We start from the raw sequence: 17,495 nt of genomic DNA, 5'->3' as shown, positions 1-17,495 counted from the left end.
TACGTCAAACTATTTATTGTATTTACAAAACATGCTACATGTGGCATTTGAAAGCCCACTGCTTTACATACACGTTGCTCGCCACGAGCAACAAGTTGGAAGTTATCGGTATTCAACTCCTAGGAGAAGGGCCATCATCATTCTTCTGAACGGTTTGGTACAGCCCGCCTCCCCTATGTCAGCCTCTTCATTTCAGAGTAGCATTTCCGCCCAACGTGCTCAAACGTTTCTTGTATATATTCTAACATTGTAATTGTCAGAGACAGCAAAGGACTTGGAAGAGCAGTTGAACGGAATGGACGGTATCTTGAAAGGAGGATATAACATGAACATCAACAAAAGCAAAACGAGGATAATGGAATGTAGTCGAATTAAGTCGGGTGATGCTGAGGGAATTAGATTAGGAAATGAGAGGCTTAAAGTAGTAAAGGAGTTTTGCTATTTGGGGAGCAAAATAACTGATGATGGTCGAAGTAGAGAGGATATAAAATGTAGACTGGCAATGGCAAGGAAAGCGTTTCTGAAGAAGAGGAATTTGTTAACATCGAGTATAGATTTAAGTGTCAGGAAGTCGTTTCTGAAAGGATTTGTATGGAGTGTAGTCATGTATGGAAGTGAAACATGGACGTTAAATAGTTTGGACAAGAAGAGAATAGAAGCTTCCGAAATGTGGTGCTACAGACGAATGCTGAAGATTAGATGGGTAGATTACATAACTAATGAGGAGGTATTGAATAGAATTGGGGAGAAGAGAAGTTTGTGGCACAACTTGATTAGAAAAAGGGATCGGTTGGTAGGACATGTTCTGAGGCATCAAGGGATCACCAATTTAGTACTGGAGGGCAGCGTGGAGGATAAAAATCGTAGAGGGAGACCAAGAGATGAATACACTAAGCAGACTCAGAAGGATGTGGGTTGCAGTAGGTACTGGGAGATGAAGAAGCTTGCACAGGATAGAGTACCATGGAGAGCTGCATCAAACCAGTCTCAGGACTGAAGACCACAACAACAACAACATATATTCTAATATCTGGCTTCCCCTAGAGTTATTACCCGCTACAGCTCCCTCGAGTACTATGGTTCAAATGGCTCTGAGCACTATGCGACTTAACTTCTGAGGTCATCAGTCGCCTAGAACTTAGAACTAATTAAACCTAACTAACCTAAGGACATCACACACATCCATGCCCGAGGCAGGATTCGAACCTGCGACCGTAGCGGTCGCTCGGCTCCAGACTGCAGCGCCTAGAACCGCACGGCCACTCCGGCCGGCTCGAGTACTATGGACGTGATTGTCTGATGTCTTAATACATCATCCTGTTCATTCCTCTTCTCAGCGTTTTCCATACATTCTCCTCCCCGCCGATTCTGCAGAGAACTTCTTCACTTCTTTTCTGAACAGTCCATCTAATTTTCAACATCAACGTATCAAACACTTCCATTCTTTTCCCATTTCCCCACAGTGCATGATTCACTAGCATTCACCAGATGTAAACTCTCAGAAATTTCATTCCGTCGTAGCCAGAAATGCCCTCTTCGACTGAATTAGTCTGCTTTTTTGTCCTTTTAGCTTCGTTCGTCATGCACAGTTTTGCTTCGAAGAAGGCAGAATTCCTTCGCCTCGCCTGCTTCGGGCCCCCTAATTTTCATGTTAAGTTTGTCGCTAATGTCGTGTCCGTTGCTCCTCATTGCTTTAGTCTTTCCTACTCTGAACCCATGAGTATGCCCCACAGATTGTTGTGTTGAGAATGTTTCATAATTAGAAATTGGAAGGCACGATCTGTATTCGCTTTGAAGAAACTTTTAATGGCCAAGGTCGCGTTCAGTACTATTTATTCCGGCTTCAAATAGTTAAGACTGTCATCTTCTCCTGTTCAGAAAACTTTCTGTTATACATCCTGTTCAATTATGAGTGTATCACACATGCCATGTTGTTGTTATAGTAGATAGTATTCAGCACATTCCACACAGGTCTGCCAGGCCTTTTTTCATTTTTAACAAACCTTGTGGAATCTCCTACTTACTGTCCACCATAATGTCAATATAGCATGTGTGATATAGTGATAATGGAACAGGCCGTATTAGCAAGAAGTTTTTTGAAGATGATAGTCCTTACTGTTGAAACCAATCTGCAGGAATAAACAGTAATGAATACGAGCTTGGCTGTTAAAAGTTTCTTCAAACAGATTGTTCATATCATTCATAATGTCCTGAAATTATTCTATCTCACTTTCACTAATTATGGCAGTGTCACCTGCGAATCTTGACACTGGTATCCTTTCACTCTGGATTTAATCTCACTCCTGAACCTATTTTTCTTTTTTTTTCAGTCATTGTTCTCGGTGTAAAGATTGAACAGTAAGAGCGGAAGACTATACATCCCTGTCATAAACTCTTTGTAATCAGAGTGTTTTGTTCTTGGTCTTCGATTCTTATAGTTCCCTCCTGCTTTTCGTACGTGTTAGCGCTATACACCTATTTTTCTGAGAATTTCGAACATTTTGCGCAATTTTACATTGATGAACGCTTATTGTAGATCAACAAATCCTATGGATATCTTGATTATTCTTATATCTTGCTACCGTTATCAAGCGCAGCGTCAGTAACTGCCACTTTACTGCCTGTACTTTTCCTAGTGCCAAACCACCACTTAACAGATCCTCAGTTACAAATAGTAAATCGGCGAAAAACTTGTTACAAGTGTATACTCACCTGAAGGTGCTAATGGAAAACGGAAACATATTGCAAGGCTCTCTGACGGTGGGATTGGACACGCGTCGTCTTCCGTCGGTGAAACACTAGTCACACGCACATAATAGCGTATTCTAAACGAAAATATTCGCTCTAATTATAACAGAACATTCCAGGCGTTTGCTTTTTCCCGAAAATCGCCGCACTGCGCATCACTAATCTGTATACGGTAAAAAGGTTGCTTGCTGCACAAGGTGTGTGACAGCTAGCGGGCGGCGCGGCTTTGTCGTCTCCCTCCGCTAAGCAAAATACTGTACTTACGTTCTCTTTCTGACGCGGAAAAAAAAAATAGATATTCGACTTGAGACTATAGAGAGATCCGAGTCAGGCACGAATACCAGAATGTTTACACGATTTTTTTACGAGATAGATGAACTCCATATCTATGATGAGTTAAATATTGACAAAACAAATGTGGGAACACTCAGGTCTTTATTTTATGAACTGAAAATGTGAACAAAATTCGAATAATAGACAGTCGGAACTATAGAATATTGTATGTTCCTAGATTGTGTAGCGAGGAAAGCAGAAGAAACAGAATCTGATTGCAAACAGGAGCAGTACTGCCTGTGCTGGCTATACTATTTTGAAACAGGACATGACATGAGTTCTGGAAATAACGATAAAATTTAATGCTTTATTTTCATTCCTTGGACGATAAATGTGTTTTATCTAGCACAAGGTTCATGTGCTGCTGCTTAAAACTACAAATGAAGTGTTGTCTTTGTTTCGAGTGCAGATTTGCTTTCATTTTCTTTGTTGTACTATCGAAATGCAATAGTAGCAGTTAGCAGCTGAAATCTTATTGTAAGGACTGGCCATACCTTCGTCAGGAAATCATTTTTACGGAGTAGAGGCGTAGAATGAATGCTATTCGCGGTACTGTGTTTAAAATATAGGTTTCGGATGATTCGTATTTCCGTAACCTTAGTGTAAACTTCTCTAACAGTTAGAAATATTATCGTAGTCGGTAAATAGAAACGGATTTTCGCAGGAAACGTTACTGACAAGTTATGTGAAATCGGTTTCGAGTAACAATTACAATCTAAAATTTGCACGCTATTGAATTCGCTGAAATATACAAAACAGAAACTATTAGCAATCACCTCCCTTCAAAATATGTGTACATTTCATATGATCTTAAATCTTGGCTGCTGGGATTTCCTCGCCATAAACTTTGGATAGTGTTCATGGTACGGTGCTATTGGGTGTTACGTCAACATCCTCTTCTCTTTCGATCTGTAAACCAGCTATTTGCGTGGACTAGGTACCGCGTGAAATTTGTCGCCTCACCCCGCTGAAATTCACCTGACGTTTCAGGTTTGCCTGTAGACTTTGAATTATCGTACTGCCTCCTAGGTATCCACTAATTTACAGTTAAATCAACTTGAGAGTAAGTGCAGTTACAAGACTGAAATATTTGATAACAAATGTCTCATTATATACTTTCAGCCATTAGAAATTTTCCATCTTCCCCAAATCCAATGTTTAAAAGAAGTTTATATATTTTAAAAATCATATTTACAAATTATTTTTACCTAATTCACAATACAATAGTCTCATATTAAGAGTAGCGTTGTTCCGATAATTGTAACGTCAATAACTGGAGGAGATGTAAAGCGCAACGAAATTGTAGTCTTCGAGAACTGAGTTTTAGTTTGAAAACGCATTGCGCTTAAAAAATAACAAATGGAGTGACGAAACAGTGCATTATTATAATTAAACATTTTGTCTATCTCAGTAAGAATCAAGAGACAAAAATTTATGTTGTAATGTTGAGTTTTATGCCTGGAAACGCGAAAGCTTAAATACAGTCAAAAACTTACTAATAAAATCCGTCAGCTTCATCATCACGGCTCCTGTTGTTATGTAACGACTTTCATTGCGAAGTCAGAATGACAGAAACGTGTATCTGTGGGAGCTAAATTGCATTATTAATTGCAGTTTGCGAAATTTTTGTGGAATATATGCAGAATTATCTGCATATATTATTATCTCATTCTATATATATACCGCCGCAATTTCGCAAATTGTAATTAAAAATGCATTTTAACTCCTACAGATATGCTTTTCTGATATGTTGACTTCGCAGTGAGTTACTACACAACAACTGAAGCCGTGATGCTCAAGCTGTGTCTTGTAAATGTACATTGGCTTAGTAAAAGTGTAATACAGTATAAGGCAGCAGAATAATTTTATTATGAAGTTTTCCACATATTTCACTGTGTCATTTGCCAAGAATAGCTACTATGGCTATTGTGAAACAAATATACATTATTTACAGCCCTGTCCATTCACGAAGAGGCCGAATGTGAGCTGCAATAGCATTGTTGATCGACTGCCGGATCATTGTCGCCGAGGCCCGACGTAGGCGCGTGAGGGGTAGGCCGATTTCTCCGTGACTGCGCTCCGCGTTGGTGGTGGAAGTCCGGCCGCAGGGTCAGGGGTGCTAGTAGAGGGCTGAAGGGGGGAAGCACACGGCCGCGGCGGCGCTGCCGCGCACGCGCACTCGCGGCTCCTGCAGCCTCCATTATGTAAGGCGCGCCACGCCATTGGCCGAGTCCGCATGACGTCATAGACGGCCAGCCGCCAATCGATGCAAGCGTGAGCTGGCCGAGTCGCGCCTCGGCAGCGGTGGTGAGCGCGTCGTGCAGCGCCGCTCCACTCCGCGCCAGGGACGAGGTAAGTCGCTGACAGCCGCTGCCGCCAGCAGGGAGGCTGCGTGTCCGAGTACGTGCGCAGGTACGAGCGCGGAGGTGGCGGGCATCGATCTGGCGTTCCCCAGCGTCCGTGTCGCTAAACGACGCTGTTAGCGCGTGAGCGCAATTTTCTGCCGATATTCTAAATACCTGATCGTCGACAGCAATATTTCCGTGCCGGCTGTTCTAATTCCGGAAGGCGACTCGCCGGCGCCGCGCCATTAATACGTCATGCGGATTCGTCGCGGTCGGCGCACCTGAAAACGCGTCATCGCTGTTGCCAACCTTGACACCTGGAAAGAGAATGGTGACAACCGACTGACGACGCGCTCCTTCAGCTCAGTGACAGCAACGTGCGGTGTTCTGTTAACTGTATATCAGACCAGCACCGTTGGAGGCCTTTGCGCTTGGAACAGAGAGAAGGATGACATTTTCTTATAATGCTGAAGTTTTTAACGCTTCACCTATTGTAATGTTTTTTTTCCCCCCAGACTCATTTCATGTGAATCTCTTCACTTCGAAATCACTCGACGAAGAGGCTCAAAGTAGCTGCAGCATGAATTCTGGTGTTTGCGTACTTTTAAGAATCGGCTTCTTCCGGGAGAACACTTTTCCCCGCGTGATGTATTACCGTGCAGGGGATCTTGAGTTTGTGAGAACATCGATCCGTCAGCTGTCCGTGGCTCCTCGTTAAAGCCGCACTGTATCATCAGCTCGACGCGCTTCCAGGTCTGAAGAACAGCAATTTGGATACTTACACGCAGCATGCAAAGTAAGATCTGTAGGTACCATTCATTTACGTTCCAAAAATATCTATATTTGACTAGTTAATACAAACTTTTGCATTACGTCTCTTCTGTAACTTACGTTCAGTGACAGTTTTAACTTTTACGTCAGCGAATTTCACAAGACTTCCACCTCTCTTTCTATCCATGTACTGTGCTCCGCTCAAACTCGTCCAAGTTAGTTATAAGTTTTCCTATGCTGTCCTGCAGTAAGCGTTTTCGTTCTATAATACATAACATTTACGGCAGGAATTCGATATCTTATATATTTGGACCCCTCGGAGTCTTCACTAAATCACGAAATACACAGACGACGTCAATTAGCCTCTGCAGGCTCTCTAATTCGTGATTGTTTCGAAATGTTTGGTGGTTTCTGTTATGTCCGCTCCGAGCGGAATGCTTAACTGAAACAGCTGTCCGCAGCATGACCAGTGGACTTTAATGTCAAAGTTTCGTAGTCTTAATTGTTTTGTTTTTATTCTCTCGTTCTTGTCTTCGGGATTGACATTCTCTTCATTTTTAGAATTTTCTTCATTACTGAAGTATTCGGATTGGTGTAGTTACGCACATCACGCGGCTGCGATAAACTAATCCGTGCCTCCGTTAGGTCGACACGCTGTTGTCACCATGGCAACGATAATGTCCGCGCTCGATTTGTTTGGAGGCTCTCCTGCGATTGCAGCATTTTTCTGTATCTCATGGCGAATTTATCTGCTTTCTGATTTATATCTGTTGTTGCAGCTGTGGAAAAGAATGACTCCAAAATATGGTAAAGCATTTATTGAAAGGAAAGATTGTGATAATAATGGTCGTGAGGATGAAGGGGGCGAGAGAGAGAGAGAGAGAGAGAGAGATCGAGATCGAGATCCTATCGAACCTGTCAAAAACAAATCTTTTAGCGGAAACTTTTTGAATACTGGTTACCGATTGATATACGTGATACTCGGGGTTGGAGGGCACATACGATAATATGGAAGACTTGGTTGCAAATAGTTTATGTGATAGTTCACTGATAGATAACATAAATCAGAGTTTGCACATCGGACACTGATAGATAACATAAATCAGAGTTTGCACATCGGATCTAGCAACATACAAAACAGACATTTACCTGCGTATTTAATATCTAACACACTTTCATTGAATTCATTCTATTAAAAAAATGTAAAGACATAAAAATTTAGTTGTTAATCTTATCGCAGCTTTTTCCAAGAGAAAACTCATAGCGCTAGTTCAAAAATCAAAAATTTCCTGTATTATTGACCCGTCAGCAAATTCTTGCACTGTTGTGTATTTACGGCGATCTTCCTCAGTTTTTGTAATGAAGCATTTGTGTGCACATTTTCTTAGGTGAACTGACAAACTGAATTGAGGAGCCTATTTTGGTACCATAACACGATAGATGCTAGAAGTTTACTGTTATGTTGACGTGCATCTGTTACCGGTGACACGGAACAACGGAGTTGCCACACACCGAAAGAACAGTTTTACTGGTGTGAGGTAAAAGTCATTAAGTTTTTATAATGCAAAATGGGACACAGGCCTTCTGTGAAGTCCGGTTGGTTGCAGACTTGCCATAGATATAGCGGAAACATAAAATTGTAAGCTTCGTTAAGTATTGCGTAGACACGAGAGTTTACTGTCAAGAGGTTCTCGCCGAATTTTGTCGTCACGAAATTCTTCAATGTTGCACAGCTTGCTTAAAAAGACATCGCATTTGACGATGAAATATAAAGAAGAATGGATTAATCGTTGTAACAGTTTCTCAGCAAACCACAAGTGTTCATGTCATTTTCAAAGCTATCATTAAATCGAAATTATTATCGTTCATTGTTCTGCAGTGCGTCTTGCAGTTGATGACTCTCACGATTTGTTTTATGCCATTTTTGTTTAATGCTTGTCTGCGAGAGTTCCCTTTGCGTTTTACGGTGAGCGGTGTTCTGTCAAATATGTGCGTACCCTAGCATTCAGTTGTCTTCCTCAGTCTTCTCAGCAACCATGACAACAGTATCTAGTTGGGAACTAAACGGTAGTCCACAGTCGGTCTCTTATAAGCAAATAGTATGTCATTAATTATTCACTAAGATTTCCAACGCTGACTGTCACCAGTTAACGTAGTTTCGGTCATATGATTACTACTTTTTTCTGATAAGTTAAAAAAAGGCTTGGCTGGGTACGTAACTTTTGTATACCTCTAAAAAAATATACCTCTGGATTTCAGGATTCGTTCCATTTCCGTTGGAACTGTTGAATGGATCATTCATTGAAACGCTCTTCTGGTGTGTACTTTTAGCACATGCGCTCTTTTCTGCCGGTGCTTGAAAAGTTACCCCGTGAATTTGATATTTATGCCTATTTTCTGTGTTCTTAATTTATTGGTTTTATTACAAGAACTGCAACGTATTTTGTAAGAATGTAAATTTGAGTAGTACTGTCATATAGGATTTGTTTATCGCCATAACTACAAAACGTTCCTATTGTTCGGAAGTAATTAAAATATTTCATACAAGAAAGCTACATGATATGAGAGCTGTCTCGGTTTGAAAGCTCTTTCAGGTGAACTACTGTTATAGTGCTCTTTAGTCCAACTGTATTTCTTACTTACTCAATTGCATATAACCATACGTTAAATCATATAGTTTGCTTTTTGGACAATGTGATCCTCTTTCGAGTTGTGTGCGTTTGGCATAATATTCATCTGCGTTGATTAGCTTTACTAACATGACGAGATGGACAGTGTTAAACAGAAGTGCAAAACCTTGATGAACATAATTTATACTGACTGTGATGAATTATCGTGGGAATTGGACTGCGTTTTAGGCTGGGATGTTTATTCACCAACAGCTGTCTCAGATGTTAAGCATTTAAAATTACATCAAGTCTATCGAGCTCTACAATGCTCGCTCAGTATGTATTTCCTGATCTATTGTAGAACTGCGCAGTAGTGTATTCCACTGTAATCGTTGTTGCAATTACAACAATGTGTGACTTTCTGAAAGGATTTCCTGAGTGCGTAGCAGTGTTTCGAGAGTTTACGTTGTGGAATTGTTCTTCTGCGTGACCAACGTCTGTTATTGGTTCAACGGAATTGATAAGTGAAAAGAAGTCTATAGAAGATGGAGAATCCATCCTGGCATCATGGCAACAGCCCACAGAAGAAGAAGACGAAGAAGAAGAGGAAGAAGAAAGAAAGCATGTTTCATGTATGGTTGATGACTGAATTGGACGGCCACTGCCCCTATGACGATAAGCTTCTAGAACTGGAGTAGTCAACATTTTTTTTTACCTGGCGCCCACTTTTGCATCTCTGTTAGCAGTTAAATTTTCTACCCGCCCAATGCTTTCTCAGTAATTGTGATTTATGAAGTAGGGCAGCAGCCTTACCGTACAAAGTTTACGAAGCCGAATTACAGCGTGTTAAAGCGTATAATAAGAATTATTTGCCAAATCCTTTGCCAAAATTATATGAAAACTCAGTGGAAATGTTTTTAAAACCCATGCCTGCTACCGCCGATCGTGGAAGTTGGAACGCCCACTAGTGGGCGGTAGGCACCAGAGAATTTGTCATGAAGGATAGCGGATGGTAGAGACTACACCGCAGAACTCAGGAACGGGAGAGTCATTGTTTGGAGATATGCGAAAAGACACGTGGTAGGTTTCACTATGACAGCTCAAAAATAATATTCAGCTTCCTGGCTGGTGCGTAAACTAACGGCACCCGTTTGAGACGAAGCGGCCAGGATCAGGAGACGCATCGCCAGTACTTGAAGAAATTAAAAATAACTGCACATCAGAATACTCCAAATTGGGCCTCCTTGCCATTTCGAAAGGAGACCCAAGTGTAACACTGTGAACTCGTTCCATTACAAAATTTCGGCACACAAGGTTAACCATTGAGGATTTACCAATCGATGAACATGTGCATCAAGCTTTCAGCCGACATCTGACACTACATGATATTATTTCCTTCCCAAAAGCGGAAGAGCTAATTAGTTGGTCCTGGTAGAGTCCCTGGATTGTTGTTTGCCTAAGACGGGTTCCTCAGCAACGTTCTGAAGGAAGCACATCGCGGAGCATTCATCAAGCTGGTTTAGACGGTTCCTTGTTCGTATGAAGTACAGTGCTTTGTGATGCGCAGGTAGAGTTTTGAAAAACAAAAAGTTCTATAGCTTGGGAACCAGTTTTACGTAATGGCCGAGGTTCTTTCTACATACGTTAAGCTTATTCGTTCCCTTTACCACTTCCTTCGCAGGTGCGGCTCAGGAAAGAATATTATTTAATACGCTTCGGGAGGTCCATTTCTTCGACATTATGGTCGAAGGAGAGGAAGGTAGTCTCCTTTGCCGAAGTTTATATAAAAAAAGCAGCGACCAGATTCTTTCAGTTCCAAAAAGAAAAAAAGAAAGGACTCAACTTCGTCCGTTCGATTTGCGTCATCAGCGAACTTACCGAATAACTTCATTCTTAACGGGACGAATTCGCCAGATGTAAAAGTAATTTGGAGTTCATGAAGGGAATTTGTGGAGCCGTCACTGTTTACAGTATCTGTTAAATAATCTAGAGAATAACGCCATAAGCTCTGACAGGTTGTTCGTGGACAATGTTCCTGTGTAGAGGAAGCTCGCAGTGTCAGAAGACAGTAGCGAAATGCATGAAGAGCTGCAGAGGACTGGCAGGTGACCCTGGACGTAAATAAATGTCATATATTGTATCGAAATTGGCTAGGAGATCAATTTCTGTTGAATAATATTATTGTCGATGAAATGAAAGGTACGTGTGGCTGAGGCCTCCGTCGGGTAGACCAATCACCTGGTGCAAGGCTTTTTAGTTGACGCTAATTCGGCGACTTGCGTGTCGTTGAGGATGAAATGACGATGAAGACAACGCAACACCCAGTCCCCGAGTGGAGAAAATCTCAGAGCCGGCCTGAAATCGAACCCGGGCCTCTCACATGGCATTCTGCACACTGACTACTTAGTTACGCAGGCGGACATTATTGGCGATAAATAACTTAAAACAGTAACAGCCGTAAAGTACCGAGGAGTGGACGTAGTGCGCTCACGGAGGATTACCGACAGACTTCCACGCAAATGGAACAGGGAAGGTACCAGAACCCGGCGGAGCTGCAGTTGCAGTATTTTTGCTCCGAATATGTGTAGGCCCCCCACAGCGGAGTTCGCTCCTCCTTTCATAGCTCACGTTCGTCGAGAATCGCTTGCGCAGCGAAGAGGCCCGTGTCACAGGAAAAGAGCCCAGATCAGTCCTGTTTACAAAGAGGGGAAAAGATCGGATGCACAGAATTATATACCAATATAACTGACGCCCGTTTGTTGCAAGAACTTGTAGCATACTTTCAGCTCAAAAATTATGACGTTAATGGAGAGAAACAAGCTCCTTTTAAAGAACTATCACGGATTCAGAAAAAAATCACGCGTGTGAAACACGATTCCGTTTACACGTACACGACATCTTGCAAACAATAGGTGCAGCTGATCGGGCAGAGTTCGCCTTACCGATTTCCGAACGGCGTTCGACACTGTGCCACATCGTCGACTACTAACAAACTATAAGAGGCAGTGTCTCCACAAATACGTGATAGGTTCTAAGAATATTTTGACTAATAGAGCCCAACACTGGACGGAGAGCGTTTCTAGGAAACGAAAGTAACATCGAGTGTGCCCCTAGGTAGCGTAATAAAAATTACAATGCTTTCAGTACATGGTAGGCCGCAAATCAGTCGTCAGTTGCAGTTCGTAGACTGATTTCCGTGCCGGCCGGTGTGGCCGAGCGGTTCTAGGCGCTACGGTCTGGAACCGCGCGACCGCTACGGTCGCAGGTTCGAATCCTGCCTCGGGCATGGATGTGTGTGATGTCTTTAGGTTAGTTAGGTTTAAGTAGTTCTAAAGTCTAGGGGACTGATGACCTCAGCAGTTAAGTCCCATAGTGCTCAGAGCCATTTGAACCAACCATTTGAACTGATTTCCGTAGCGTAGTGGCAATCAATTGTGAACATGGGTAGTTCGTAGTACCCATAAGTCAGCTGACACTAGCAGTTGGAGGTTGTGTTATTTGTTGTTATCTGAGAATGAATAGAAAGATAATTACAGAACAGCGTTTATTTGTTTTGCAGACCTAGTGGAAACATAACAATAATTACAGCGATGTTAATGATTTGTTTGTCGATGATTGTCCAAACATTCGACTTCCATCCCGTGGAAGTACGCGCAATTAAATTTGAAATTTGAAGAGATTGGGTCGGTAGCGCAGTTTCTTCGTTTACGTGGTCCAAGGCCCGTCATTACAGAAGAGAATCTTAATGTTGTCATGTAATGTTTTGTGCAGTCACCGACTAAATTTTAAAGAAAAGCGGCCGAGGAATATGGAATAGCAAAAACAAGCCTACGAAGGATTCAGAAAAAGCTGAAATTGAGGCCGTATAGACCTACTTTACTTCAAAGCTTAAATGGAGATGATCGGCACAGGCATATGGAAATCTGCAAGTTTGAAGGTGAGTGCTATAGTGAACAGACACAACTGTGTTTATTTCTCGTCTACGAATCTGTATGTTGCAATGGAGAAAGACGAAAACTCTCCTCGCATGAGTGTATTGGCAGGGATTTTCAGCGATGCGGCAACAGGGCCTTTTTTATTTTGATACTGCCAATTCTGTAAATTACCAGAATATACTTGAAGAAGTGTTGTTAGAACTGGAAAATATTCCGCTTTTTGAATATCTGCAGCCGTTGAACGAAAAACTGATTTGGCAACAAGACGGAGTATCCCCGCATTGTGGAGTTATTGTGAGAGACTTTCTAAATGAAATTTTGATGAATGAATTGGCAGACAGGCTACTATTGACTGGCCCCAGGATCCCCCGATAACACATCCATGGATTTTTCAGTTGGGTACACTTAAAGATGAGGTGTGTTCCGTCAAGATTCGTGATACGGAGCATTTGAAGGAATGAGTGCAATCGGAATTTGAAAACCTACTGTCGCAGAAGGTTCGCGACATAATCTGTAAATCAGCGTTGAATAGGTGCTACGGTTGCTTAGAATAGCATGGAAACCACTTTGAGCATCTTTTGTAGGTTCACTGAACTCTGTATGTATATCTCTGTCGATAACAAATTTGTATTTCCGTTTGTTTAGCATTATTGGAAAATTTGGAAATTTGTGGTAGTGTCTTATGAGACCAAACTGCTGAGGTCATCGGTCGCTAAGCCTACACGCTACTTAATCTAACTTAAACTAACTTACACTATGGACAACACACACACCCATGCCCGGGGGAGAACTCGGATCTCCGACGGGGGGAGCCACACGGACCGTGACAAGGCGCCTTAGACAGCGTGGCTACCCTGCGCGGTTAGCATTATTGCACAAAACACATTTTTGACAACTGAGTTACGGATCACCCCGTACATAAGCAATGTATCAGACATGGCCATCCTTTAAAGAGGTCGCTGACAGGAAAGTTTCGTTGTTGGACCAACCTAAGGAATTGCATAAAGACGTGGACAAAATTCCAACTTGATTAATGAATGACAGCCATAATCAAATTTTAATAAATGCAACATACTGCCTACAACAGAGAGAAACAGCCGGACAGCATACGATGACAAGATTGATTGTGAATAACTCGAGCACGTCACATTGTATAAGTGTTTAGGGATAATACTAACGAGTGGACCTTACGCTCTTGGACATTCATTTCGGGATGAGACTTTGCAAGTTAGTAGTACGCCTCAAGTTACCCATAAAAGTTGTAAAGCGCACTAGCCAGAATATTACGAGGGAAAGGACTCTTTAAGTTTTACGCGCAGCTCATATACCGGTCAAATTATACACTGTGGCAGCACAGCATAACGGCTGTGTCTGTAGCGAACTCGCTTGCCACGCGAGCGATCCGGGTTCGATACTACCTTCGGATAACCTTTATATAAGTATGTAGATGTAGAAAATGATAGTGGCACTAACAGTACGCTCACCCACACTCTGTAAGGTGGCTTACGGAGTGTAGAAAAAGGTGTAGAGATAAGTCGCTAGTTTCCTTACTTCTATCATGTGGATGTTGGAGGAACGGCGAGTTTGAAAAAGTAACACATTCTGAGTATGGACGGCGGAAGAGCGGAGCAGTCGGAAGATTCTGAGGAGAAACGCTCTCTGCCGCTCAGGAACGAGTCCTGTTGTTTGTTGAGCGGTGGTGCGGCGTCAGTTCGATAGCCGGCGTCTTTTGCGTGTCTTGCTCGAGCCCGGCGCTGCCCACCTGGAATATTGACGTCCGTGGGACGGCGGGGCTCTTAACCCAGAAGGCGGCGGGCGCGGGACCAGGCGCGCTCGCCTGCCTCTCCTCGCCTCCAGCAGTCCGGCTGCGTGAACCGCGGCGACGCTTTGCTGCCACAGCCTGTCTCGTCTAGCGGCCCGCTGACTGCGCCCCACGTCACCGGCACTCAGCCGAATAACGCCAAGGCAAACCCGTCGAAGAGTCCGTGTTGGCTGGTACAAGCCGTTTGGTTTTCATCAGGCCTACAACATTTGGACTAGAGTTTGTTTCTTTAATATCAGTCTACGATCACAGAAAATTACGTCCCCAGGCTATCGACTTCGGTCAGTGGTAAGTATCTTCAGATCTGCAGAAAAAAAGGAAAATCAAATACAAAATGTACACTCTACATCTTGTAACCGATAAACAGTGACGTAATGGAAAGCACTACTTTCATACCCAGAATATACGCGTTTAAAAATGTGCCGAAGTGTACTTGTTTAAAACACATTCAAATACGATAAATCCAAAGTGACATCATCGACACATGCAAAGTCAGCTAGGCATCGTCGAACATAACCAAAAATCTTTTTGCAACTATGCCATAGTGCCGGAAGAGTCATCATGCGAACAACGCTTCTGTTCCTGACACACTGTAGTACAGCTGTCACAAAAATCGTGTGTTTGTCTCATAAACCCGTTAGCTGTCGCTACTGTACATATATTCAGTCAACTATACAAAATGCGGTTAAGGAAAAAACGTGCAATTAGATAAAACTATTCTGGGATTGTAAGGTACTACACGTTTTTACATTAGTAAAATATACATTAAAAACCGAAATGAAATTAAATTTTGCCCGCATCTCGTGGTCGTGCGGTAGCGTTCTCGCTTCCCACGCCCGGGTTCCCGGGTTCGATTCCCGGCGGGGTCAGGGATTTTCTCTGCCTCGTGATGGCTGGGTGTTGTGTGCTGTCCTTAGGTTAGTTAGGTTTAAGTAGTTCTAAGTTCTAGGGGACTGATGACCATAGATGTTAAGTCCCATAGTGCTCAGAGCCATTTGAACCATTTGAAATTAAATTTTAAAATTCTTAAGAAGAAATGGGTACGTGACACTGTGTGATTCTGAAACACTATTACAGTAATTCTAGGATACCGCAGTAAAAGCTTAAGTAGCTAACAGAATTACATGAAACATAATAAAGTAACTAGTGAAAAGAAGTCGAACGGATAAAACTTGAGACTGGAGTAAGTAGTTAGCCGCCGGGATGGGTCATAGGCGAGATGTGACCGGAGGGATCGAAACGCCAGAGTGCGGTACCTCGTCGCTCGTGATACGTCGCGTCAAGGAAAGGATCACAAAGCACCGTGACAGTTAGTAACATCACATAGCCAGTGAGGTACATTATGCAGATAACGAAGAGACAATCAAACAAGATGATGACACGAGCAGTATGTAACGAAATGAAGCATATTTCTAATGCTGTCTATACTATCTAACATCAAGCTCCTCCAGTCAATTGAGAGCACGACCTCCCGGTGCTTTGTGGAAGAAACACGTGCTACGCTATGTGCTCCCTACAATATGACCGGTTTCATCTAAATGCAACCACAAGGCAGGTTTGTTACGCGGTTGTAAATTCTCGTAGATCAGAGTAAAATAAACAGATGCTATACTTCCCGGATCACTGTTTGTATTCACGACTAAATCACAGCTAGTGAAAACATTAGGACCGTTGTGGATCTCATCCAGGCCACAATATGATAAATCTTTCAATCTCCAGTGATCTCATCTTGTACCAGATCATGTAGAACTTCCTTAAGACTTTCTGCTCTGTAACGAGTAAATTATTTACGTCCTTTTCCCGAAAACACCAAGTTTCGCAACCACACGGCCTCACGGTGTTGACCTGTGTTACACGCAGCTGAAGTTTGAAATTCCTTCACAGACTGCCAAGGTTTTTTTTTCTAATTTATTAGCTTTCGGTTCGTACCCATGCAGCCGTCTCAGTAGAGGAAATAGTATACGACAGTGAGTTTGATGCGAGTTGCTTGTCAGTAACGATGATACGAACAGTTCCTCACTGTCGCCTGATAAACAAAGTAAGAGCCTACGGAATATCAGACCAGCTGTGTGGCTGGATTGAAGAGTTTTTAGTAAACAGAACACAGCATGTTGTTATCAACGGAGAGACGTCTACAGACATTAAAGTAACCTCTGGCGTGCCACAGGGGAGTGTTATGGGACCATTGCTTTTCACAATATATATAAATGACCTAATAGATAGTGTCGGTAGTTCCATGCGGCTTTTCGCGGATGATGCTGTAGTACACAGAGAAGTTGCAGCATTAGAAAATTGTAGCGAAATGCAGGAAGATCTGCAGCGGATAGGCACTTGGTGCAGGGAGTGGCAACCGACCCTTAACATAGACAAATGTAATGTATTGCGAATACATAGAAAGAAGGAGCCTTTATTGTATGATTATATGATAGCGGAACAAACACTGGTAGCAGTTACTTCTGTAAAATATCTGGGAGTATGCGTGCGGAACGATTTGAAGTGGAATGATCATATAAAATTAATTGTTGGTAAGGCGGGTACCAGGTTGAGATTCATTGGGAGAGTCCTTAGAAAATGTAGTCCATCAACAAAGGAGGTGGCTTACAAAACACTCGTTCGGCCTATACTTGAGTATTGCTCATCAGTGTGGGATCCGTACCAGATCGGGTTGACGGAGGAGATAGAGAAGATCCAAAGAAGAGCGGCGCGTTTCGTCACAGGGTTATTTGGTAACCGTGATAGCGTTACGGAGATGTTTAACAAACTCATGTGGCAGACTCTGCAAGAGAGGCGCTCTGCATCGCGGTGTAGCTTGCTCGCCAGGTTTCGAGAGGGTGCGTTTCTGGATGAGGTATCGAATATATTGCTTCCCCCTACTTATACCTCCCGAGGAGATCACGAATGTAAAATTAGAGAGATTAGAGCGCGCACAGAG

The 17,495-nt window shown here is 42.6% G+C and overlaps 1 protein-coding gene across 9 annotated transcripts in view; it reads left to right on the top strand.

The window, feature by feature from the left end:
* Positions 1 to 17,495, top strand: part of LOC126190951 (myocyte-specific enhancer factor 2) — an 898,544-nt gene that overhangs the window by 835,537 nt on the left and 45,512 nt on the right. Inside the window, exon 1 of one of the 9 annotated variants that reach the window (XM_049931611.1) lies at positions 5,343 to 5,433. The exons of the other annotated variants lie outside the window; for them this stretch is intronic. The gene's annotated coding sequence lies outside the window, so the exon portion shown is untranslated. Of the gene's footprint in view, positions 1 to 5,342; positions 5,434 to 17,495 lie in introns of those variants that run through there. 9 annotated transcript variants of the gene reach the window in all.

This window comes from Schistocerca cancellata, chromosome 6 (assembly GCF_023864275.1).
Source record: "Schistocerca cancellata isolate TAMUIC-IGC-003103 chromosome 6, iqSchCanc2.1, whole genome shotgun sequence".
Taxonomy (NCBI): Eukaryota; Metazoa; Arthropoda; class Insecta; order Orthoptera; family Acrididae; genus Schistocerca; species Schistocerca cancellata.
The sequence above is the reverse complement of the archived record's forward strand: the minus strand, read 5'-3'. Positions and strand labels throughout refer to the sequence as shown.